The following is a 10,727-nucleotide window of genomic DNA, read 5'->3' as shown; positions in this document are numbered from 1 at the left end:
ACAGAAACTAGGTGTGGGGCCTGAGCACTCGGGCCACCCTGCTACGTTCCCAGGTACCTATCAAGAACTGGATTGAAAGTGGAGGAGCCTGGACTCAAACTGGTGCCCATGTGGGGTGCTGGTTTACAGGCAGTGGCTTAATCAGGTATCCCATTTCCCCAATTTTTTAAAAAACAAAACATAGGTAGTCATAGAGGGAGTTTACATCAGTGGCCATCTATGTAACTTGCACAAAATTAAGCTGTTTCACAGACTATATGCCACCAAATCCAAATGTCTAAATGCGTATTCTTATCTACTTTCAGTTAATACTGCAGAACTAATGACAATTATGAAAGTCACCTTTACCAATTCTATCCACTGTAGCAAGATGTCTTGTTACAACAGAATCCTAGGAAATAGGACTGAATAATATCTGTTATAGAAATATCCTTCTCTTTAACAACTCCCACTCTCCCCTATCCCTTGAAAATCATAAGCAGCTCTCTTCTGTGACAAATAATATAAGAATTGTGAAAACCTAATTTCTGTAGTGTAGCTCTTGCTCCACTACTGGGCCATTCTGTCACATTCTGCACTGTTGGTCACATACTGAGTGAAAATACTTCCCACCAAAGGGGTCAACAAAATTGCAGCCTGTAAGAGATGAATATATGGAAGTGATGACTTTTGAAGTGACTGGTGCTGGACTCCAATTATCTTTCAATACATCCAAGGAAATCATGCCCTGACTGTTAAAGTTAAAGCAATGGATTCTTTTGCAAAATGTATCCTTTGGAGGCTTGAAGGAATATTCAGGTGTAAAAGTATTACAGGACAGGACACCACCCATATATCCCATCCTGGAGATCCTAAAGTGGGTGATCTCCATTCATAGAAGTTATTACCACTGGGACCAGGTTTGCATTTGAATGATGGGTCGAAAGTGATGTCTGCCACTTCCTCTGAGTCCTCTTGGTGCTGCGGGAGAGGACTCTGGAGTTGTTGCTCATCCTGACTTTACTCTTCTTTTTCTTTATGTTTGTTTCTTGGTTTTCTGGTTGGAGGCTATAGATCAGAAAGAGCTGCTGTTGGCCCTTGAATCATCATAGTTAAACCCCACCCTCCCTGCAAACAGCCCCTCTCTTTGTGTCTGGTTCCTGTGTGCCACCACAGCAGCTGCTGCTGAGGCTCTGGTACTCAACATTAACCTTGCTACAATATAAAAATTTTCAGTGCTCTACAAATAATATTTAATTATGTTATTATAATGATATTATAAAAATAATATAAAATATTTGGTAGTGCTTTCCTGTCAAGGGTTGAAGACACATATTTATCAATAAATTATATCAGTTATTGACACATAAAAAGATCAACATTTAGAGATGACTTTCAGCTTCCATGTCAACAGTAGTAAACAGCCTTTAGTAAATTGAAAAAGCTGTACACATCCTGAATATATGTCTATGCTTTAATTCCTGGAACCTGTAAATGTGATCTTATTTGGAGAACAAGGTCACTGCAGGTATGACTAAGATCTATCCCAGATGACCAGATAGGATCTTAAATGTCATCATCTGTCCTTAGAAGACAGAGTTGGAGGGAAACCATGGTGTGATGACAAAGTCGCTGATGGAAGAGACAGACCAGGAGCCAAGGCTGGCCTAAGGGTGCAGCAGAATGCTGGCAATCTCCAGAAGCTCAAGATAACCAGGAGCAAATACTTCCCCAGAGCCTCTAGTAAGAGCACGTTGATTTTGGAATTCCGCACTCTATAAATGTGAAAGAATCAATTCTGTTTCTTGAAAACACCAAGGTTATGGTAATTTGTTAGAGTAGCCTCAGAAACTCATCCACACTCCTCAAGCCTTTCTCAAAGACCTGGGCATTTATTTTCCTCTCTTTGACACTCTTCTGAGTATCAGATGTCCAGTCAGTGTGCTACACAGTTCAGGGTTGTTGATAAACTGAAATTCTTTCATTCTTTTTTTTTTCTACCTAAAAAAGAGACTGAAAACTGAGATTCAAGACTTTCCATTTAGTAAGTACTGAAGTTGCCAAAAATAAAGTTCTTGGTCTGAAGTTATTCAAGGGAGATGGATAATTTTATGAAAACTCATTTTGCTTGCCAAACTATTGAGCTACCATATTATGAATTGGTGTTTGGGGCAAATGATTCAATAATAATCTGTTTGTAATGCTATTTACTTTTTAAAAATATTTTTATTTATTTGAAAGGCAGAATTACAGAGAAAGAAGGGGATTCGGGGGGGGGGGGAGAGAGAGAGAGAGAGAGAGAGAGATCTTTCACCTATTGGAGCACTCCCCAAATGGCTGCAATGGTCCCAGGCTAGGCCAGGCCAAAGCCAGGATTCAGGAGCTCCTTCTAGGTCTCCCACATGAGTGCAGGGGCCCAAGCACTTGAGCCATCCTCTGCTGCTTTCCCAGGCCATTAGCAGGGAGTTGGATCAGAAGTGAAGCAGCGGAGACTCAATCTGTGCCCACATGGGATGCCAGCAGAGGTTAACCTGCTATGCCACAATGCTGGCCTTGCTTCTTATTATTTTTTTTATTCTGTATAAGTTTCTTACATAATCTTACAAGTTGTGATAACTTGTCCAATGCAATATGCAGTTTTTATTTTGGCAACACATTTTAAGTAATTCCTAAATAATCATACAATTCTGCACTTTATGTACTATTATATATTAAGCATAAACATCATACATTAACATTGTTCATCTTCAAAATAAAATTTAGTAGTATGTTTTTACATAATTATTATTACTGTAGGTTTTATTACTCTACATAGATAAAGCAACCTTGCTTTGAAAATTCGACTAGAGATTTAGCTTGTCAGTTAAACTAAAAAAAAAAAAAAAAAAAAAAAAAAAAAAAAAAAAAAAAGAAAAGAAAAGAAAAAGAAACAAAAACCCCAGTTCAAAAGAGACTCCCAGGTCTACCATAAATGGGCAGAAATTGTACATTATGAAGGTGAAGTGAACTCTTAAAGAACCAGTGCCTAGAGCAAAAGAGAGAGAGAGAGAGAGTCTGAGACCCACGGCAATTCAGCGCATTGATGGATCTGAGCGCCCTGAAGTAGTTAGTACTTGATTCAAGGCAGAAGTGGAGTTTCTCCACTCTTCACGTTCAAGTAAAGACGAATGGGCTTTCATAATGGACCTTGCTCTGACAATGGGAATAAATGACTGTGATAGCTGAACACTTTCAAGGAGATCCAGTGATTCAATATGCAAAGTCTTTCATTTTATCATTGAAAGTGCAGCCTTGGATTATTACTGACAGCCAAGATGCTGTTACGTAAAGGTCATGCAGGCTATTGACAATAATAAATTCTAAAATTTGGTATCTTTTTGCTGAGGCCTACACGAAGCCATTTATCAAAACAAAACAACAACAAAAAAAGGGAAATACTTTATCACAGTCCAGTTTAAAACAACTTAGGCATCTTTCAGATAATTTTAACATAAATATTAAAAATTTACAATTTTTAAGTTGTGTTAATGAAGCAATTTTCTACCTTGTAAGTATATCAAATACTATAAACACTGTTAGTATAATGTAGCTAATATTAATATACCTCTATTTGATAAAGGTTGATAATATATAGAAGTTTATTTTTACTATACATACAAGTTTATTTTACTATACATATATAAGGTTAATAGATACTCAAATTACTTGACTACCTAATTGCTGATTTTATTTTTTTAAGATTTTTGCCTCAAAACAGTGACAAAACATAGTTTAATATGTCAGAATTAAATTTCTATTCACAATTATAATATGGAGAAATAGAAAATGCTTTTTCTTTTTTCTCAAAAAAATCTTACAAAACTTGTCTTCTAAATGTGACAGTATATTTCAATCCATAAAATTATTAATTTCTAATTTATAATTGATTGCAAACATCAACTTTTTGATTTTTCTTTTTTTAAAAAAAGATTTATTTATTTATTTGAAAGGCAGAGTTACAGAGAGGCAGAGGCAGAGAGACAGAGATCTTGCATCTTCTGGTTCAATCCCCAGTGGCCAACTGGAGCTGGGCAGATACAAAGGCAGGAGCCAGGAGTTTCTTCCAAATCTCCCACATGGGTGCAGGGCCCCAAGGACTTGGGCCATCTTCTACTGCTTTCCCAGGCCATAGCAGAGAGCTGGATCGGAAACGGAACAGCCGGCAGAATCTGGAGAGTGAACCAATGGATGGAAGACCTCTCTCTCTGCCTCTCTGCCTCTGACTCTCTGTAACTCTGTCTTTCCAATAAATAAATAAATCTTAAAAAATAAATTCTCTCCCCTGTCTGTGTGTGTATGTTCCTCTCTTTTTCTGTAAATCTGCCTTTAAATAAATAAAACATTTTAAAAAAAGAGAGGATGGTTTCATTTGGTTTATACAATAATTACTTATTTTATTACCCATAGATTAGTCACTTCTTATCATTAATGTAATATATAGCAGGGTTGGGCTTATTAACAATGACGCTAATGAACATGATATATTAATTGAATAGTAATTACTATATGTTAAGGACTCTGATTAATTCTTACAATTGATCTGTGACCTAAGACCATTATTTTGTTTTTAAAGATTTATTTATTTATTTATTAGAAAGACAGAATTATAAAGGCAAAGAGAGAGAGAAAGAGAGAGGTCTTCCATCCAATGGCACACTCCCCAGTGGCTGCAATGGCTGGAGCTGTGCAGATCTGAAGCCAGGATCCAGGAACTTCCTCTGGGCCCCCACATGGGTGCAGGGGGCCAAGCACTTGGACCATCCTCCACAGCCCTCCGGGGCCACAGCAGAGAGCTCTACTGGAAGAGGAGCAACAAGGACTAGAACCCAGTGCCCATATGGAATGCCGGCGCCGCAGACGGAAGATTAACCTAGTACACCACGGTGATGGCCAGCAATTAATTTTAAATACACTCACTAACCAGAATGTTCTATTGATATTTTCTGAGATTACTGTGCTCTCTCCAGTCATGAAAAGTAATAATGATGCAAGATTCACTTGAAATGTGTGCATGATTTACTCTACAATATAATTCTAATTTTATGTCACATTTATTAAATGTGTAAATATCTTTGGTTCACTCCCTCCATGTTATAAGTTATTTCACTCACATTACTTAAACTGCAAACAATTTATCACTGTTGGGAGGAAATAAAAGGCTTTTTTATGTGGGATGAAGAAATAAGTGAACCACAGTCTTAAGTTTAAAAGACAGGGAGATGAAACCCTTCACATGGAATTAGTTTGTTATCCCTTAAAAGACAGTTGTTCATATCTTAAAAGGACAATGTGTGAGACATGAATTTAAGCATACTTTAAAGGAGAGTGTTTTAATATTAAAAGTAGGTTTTATTAACATGATATGTCAATATTAAATGCTGCATTTATATATGTTTAATAGGATGATTATTCAACGAGTGAGATTTTCAAATTAACTATTGCTTTTCAACCAAAAAGATGAAAAACAACATAAAAATACAACCAGAAAACATGACTAAATAATTTAGTCATTTATCAGGTAATGTATTGAGTGGGTGTTTAGTGGCAGCGCAATTTCAGATACTTGCTGTAGAAAAATAAAAAAGAAAACTCTGCAGCTTTGGAGTTTGCATTCTAAAAATTACATTAAAAAATAGTTATCAGGTGCTGGCGCTGTGGCATAGCAGGTTAAGTCGCCGCCTGCATCCCACATGGGCACCGGTTAGAAACCCAGCTGCTCCACTTCCAATCCAGCTCTCTGCTGTGGCCTGGGATAGCAGTAGAGGATGGCCCAAGTCCTTGGGCCCCTGCACCCACATGGGAGACCAAGAGGAAGCTCCTGGCTCCTGGTTTCAGATCAGTGCAGCTTGAGCCATTGAGGCCATTTGGGGAGTGAATCAGCAGATGAAAGACCTCTCTCTGCCTCTGCCTCTGCTTCTCTCTCCATGTAACTCTGGCTTTCAAATAAATAAATAAATATTTTAAAAATAGCTTACAGTACATTTTGTTGATTATTAAGTATCAGCTCAATGAAAAGTTGGTTTAGGGGATTAATTTTTCTTCAGTTGTTCTTCAGCTTGCCCAGAAATGCAATAGGGAATATATAAAAGGTAAATATAAATATATAATAACTGAGTTCATTGACAATACCATGATTAAGCTTTATATTTGATAAACATACTGCAAAATACACAAAGTTTTCTTTGATTTTTGCATTGACAACTATAAACAATTTTAATTTAATTTCAATAGCTAATTCTTTTTTAAACATTTATTTATTTATTTTAAAAGTCTGATTACAGGTCAGGGAGAGAGACAGAGAGAGAGAGAGAGAGAGAGAGAGAGATTTTCTATTCACTGGTTCACTCCAGCACTAGTCGGAGGCTGCAGCCAGGCACCAGGAGCATCTTCTGGACCTCCCACAAGGGAGGCAGGTGCCCTAGCACTTGGGCCATCTTTCGCTGCTTTCCCAGGCCATTAGCTGGGAGCTGATTCAGAAGTGCAGCAGCCAGGACATGGATAATTGTGCTTATGGGATGCTGGCATTGCAGGCATCCAACTATGGCACAATGTCAGCCCTAATAGTTAATTCTAATTAAATGAAATTTGAATTTAAACTTTTTCTTCATTTGAACACTTAGGCATATCCAGCACAAATTTACTGGATTTTTGTAGTATAGAAATATGAAAGCAAAAAAGTTCATAGTAAAAATCCTTTCTTAAATTTGATCTGTTCTTAGCTCAAACCAAATAAACAAATATTAAAGCAAAGTATCAAAATAATTCGTTCTTGAGGTCAGTACTGTGGCATAGCAGGGAAAGCAACTGCCTGTGCATGGATGATAGTTTTTTCCTGGCTGCTCCAGTTTTTAAATTTTTATTAATACAAAAAGAATAGATTTAAAGTATTTCGTAGGCAGTTCTAAGTCGTTTCCCTCACTGTCCAACCCCACTACTTCCTTCCTTTCCTTCTTTTTTGTTTAATTTTTTAAAGAATAATTTCAATCCCCTACATATTCACAGACTTAATTTTCAACTAACCATAATATTCACCAGATAACAAAGATCACAAATCCACAGGGGTATAAACAAGGGCTAAAAACAGCAGTCATTTCACAAAATGTCTGTTTCAATGATATATATTTTGTATTCTATATTACATATCAGAGAAAAGATATGATATTTGTCTTTGGGGATTGGCTTATTTCACTAAGCATAATAGTTTCTAGCTGCATCCATCTTGTTGTGAAAGAGAGGATTTCATTCTTTTTTATGACTAAGTAGTATTCCATATTATACTCATACCATATTTTCTTATCCAGTCATGAGTTGATGGGACATCTGGGTTGATTTCATATCTTACCTACTGTGAAGCAAGCCACAATGAATATCAGGGTACAAATAACTCAGATGTTGATTTCATTTCCTTAGGGCAAATTGGAATGGCCGAGTCATATCATAGATCTATTTTCAGATTTCTGAGGAATCTCAGTAGTGTCTTCCATAAATATTATAATAGTTTACATTCCCACCAATAGTGGATTAGGGTATCTTTTTCTTCACATCCTCACCAGCTTTTATTGTTTTTTTTTTAATTTTTTTGGAGAATAAGCATTCTAACTATAGAGTGGGGTGAAATCTCTATGTGCTTTTTATTTGCATTTCCCTGATGGTTAATGATCCTAAGCATTTTTTAATGTGTTTATAGGCCACTTTAATTTCATCTTTTGATCTGTGGCAATGCCATTCAAATAAAATAATACATAAATCTTTAAAAAAAATGCCTATTCAGGTCCTTTGTCCATTTCTTAACTAGATTGTTCGATTTGTTTCTTGAACTCTTTATAGATTCTGGATATTAATCCTTTATCAGTGGCATACTTTGCAAATATTTTCTCCCATTCGGTTGGTTAAGTCTTCCTTTTGTTGGGTATTTCCTTTGCTGCACAGTAGCTTCTTATATTTATGCAATCCCGTTTGTCTATTTTTGTCTTTATTGTCTGTGCTTCTGGGATCTGATCCAAAAAGTCTTTGTCTATGCCATTGTCTTCCAGAGTTTCCCAGAAGTTTTCCTCCAGTAATTTAATGGTATCCTGTCTTATTTGGACCTTTGATCCCATTTGAGTTGATTTTTGTGTAAGATGTGAGGTGTGGATCTTGTTTCATACTTTTACATGTGGAGATCCAATTTTGTCAGCATCTGGTGTTTGGGGGTTGCAGTTTGATTAAATTAAGTACAAAGGAATGAAGGTCTATTTTTAGAAAGAATAATTTATATTTGTTTAGGTTTTGGTAAAATATACATAGTCCAAAATTTATAATTTCAAACATTTTTAGTATAGTTAAATGACAGTAAATGAATATGTTTTCTCATTTTCACATTATCTCTTCAAAGTGGGTATGTGAGGGACAGGTTTTTGCTAGAAAAGGTTGACAGATGACACCTGCCCCTGGATAGTTGAGCTTGCAAGTATTTTTAATCTAAAGGTTGTTATTTAATAAAAGCTTTCACAATGAAGAAATAATTACTCAGATTTCTTAAAAATTAAAAAGAGAATGATGTATGTACTGTTGCACTTCTGGAAATGAAATGATATTTTATGCAGTAATTCTCCAAGTGCTTGAAACTTTAGTTCAGTGATTCTCCTAGCACTGCTTTTCTAAACAAGTCTATGATTTTGGCACTTAGAGAAAGTTTGGGAATATTCATCACTGTTTTCCAATGTTACTATCCAGGGGAGTAAATTCATGCTACATTAATCATTGAAAGAATTGATGAAAAACATGTATTTCTTAATTCCTAGAAAATTATGGACCAGGAAGGGAAAATAGCTTTGAAGAGCAGTGCAGATCTTACGTATGCTTGCTACCCAATTCATATTGAGACCGCTTCAAGATTCCTAAACTTATAATTCAAATAAAAATGTGGTTATTTTGTACTGTGACTTGCCCATTATTGACATTTTAATGCTTCCTGATTCCATCGACAGGAACAAATGTGGTTTAATTATCTCCCAGTAGTCAGTTGGTGGGTTGGTCGGTTTGCTCGGTTTGCTTTCCTGCATTACATTGTTGTTTTAATTGTTCTTGTCAGATGTATTTGGTTCCATATTCATGAGAGTCTTTCATCTTTTTGAGTAGACTTTCTAATATTTGGTGATATGCCTAAATATTGAAGCTTGCATGCCGTTTACACAAAAGAGTCAATGCTAGATACTGTTTCTTCTTTACAGTTACATTATGTCCGTGTGAGTTAACTTTCCAACCAGAGTATCAACAAAAGAAAGTAATACAGAAGGGAAGAATGTGATGAATTAGATCCTTCTGAAGCATTCACTCTGCTTGGTAAGATAGGGAACAGAATATCAGTGCTCAGTTGTGGCATTGGTAGCTGCTGCAGCAGCCAAGTTCTGTATTAGGGTCAGAAAAGGACTGAGCCAGTAAGAGTAACACACAGTAAAACACAGCTTTCTAAAACTCCCAGCAGTCCTGAAACCTACCTAAAAATAAATTGATTATTCTATAGAGATTTAATTTGTGGATATTATTTTTCTCTAAGACCACTAGAAGTGTTTGTGTAGAAGCTTATTTTGAAGAGTTAGAAAATTGAGTAGAATATTTTACAAGTTATATGTGTAGTACTGTCTATAAATGTGGAAAAAAATTTCCACAATTTGAAATTTAAAAATATTATTATCTCCATTCTAAAACTTATAAACATTGAACACATTTCTTTTAGCATTTACCTGGACTATATTTTGAATGCTGTGTGTCCCTGAAATTAATATGTTGAAATCATAATCCTCAAGGTGAAGGTTAGGAGGTGAAGTCTTTCAGAAATGATTAGGGTCAGAAGGAATTAATCACACACAATTTTGCACTTTAGAAAGCATATTTATTTATTTATTTATTGTTATTTGAAGGGCAGAGACACACAGAGAGAACAGAAGAGAGACAGACAAAGATCTCTCATTTTCTGCTTCACTCTCCAAATGCCAATAACAACTGGGGTTGAGCCCAGCTTACAGCAAAGAGCTGGGAACCCAATCCATGTGAGGAGCAGGAACCCACTTTTTGAACCTTCACCACTGCCTCTTGGGTGTACACTGTCTGGAAGTTGGAATTGGAAGTGGAACTGCAACTCAAACCTACATCCATATGGATGATGCTATCCTAAGCAGTGTCTTAACTGCTCTACTAAAACCCCTCCCTGTTTTTTGGTGGTTTTTCCTTTATACAGCCTCCTCAATATCCTTTCAACTTTTTTCTAACCAGATTTGCAATGCTTCCTGTTAATTTTTGCATATAATCAAAGATATTAAACAATGTAAAATTTTATTTTCTGGTGTCAGAGATTATTTCAATGTAGTCCTTTCCCCAAAATTCTCAGATTCATTCATTTTTCAGAATTTGGTAGGTATTTGTGCAGCTCTTATTGGGTTTCAGATCATTTCTAAGTGTGGGGATTAGAACAGTGAACAAAACACAGGAGGACCTAGTACTCCCTGAACATATAATCTAGTTATCAGGACAACAACTAATACAGAGAGAGACTCATAAATCATAGCTCAGAGTTAACAGGCACTATGAAGACAATAAGGTAGGATAATAAGGAATTGAGTGACTCAGTGTATGTGTGGTGGAGTGTGTGCATGAAAGGAGAGATGTTTAAGTATAATTTATCTCTGACATTGCTATTTATATTTATCTATCATTGAAAGAATGTATCC

At 36.0% G+C, this 10,727-nt stretch overlaps 1 pseudogene; it reads right to left on the bottom strand.

The window, feature by feature from the left end:
- Window positions 1–438: 438 nt before the first annotated feature.
- Window positions 439–1,186, bottom strand: LOC133765257 (ubiquitin-conjugating enzyme E2 E1-like; annotated as a pseudogene).
- Between the last annotated feature and the right edge of the window lie 9,541 nt (window positions 1,187–10,727).

This window comes from Lepus europaeus, chromosome 8 (genome assembly GCF_033115175.1).
Source record: "Lepus europaeus isolate LE1 chromosome 8, mLepTim1.pri, whole genome shotgun sequence".
In the NCBI taxonomy this organism is placed as follows: domain Eukaryota; kingdom Metazoa; phylum Chordata; class Mammalia; order Lagomorpha; family Leporidae; genus Lepus; species Lepus europaeus.
Note: the sequence above shows the minus strand (reverse complement) of the source record. Positions and strands in the feature narration are given on the sequence as shown.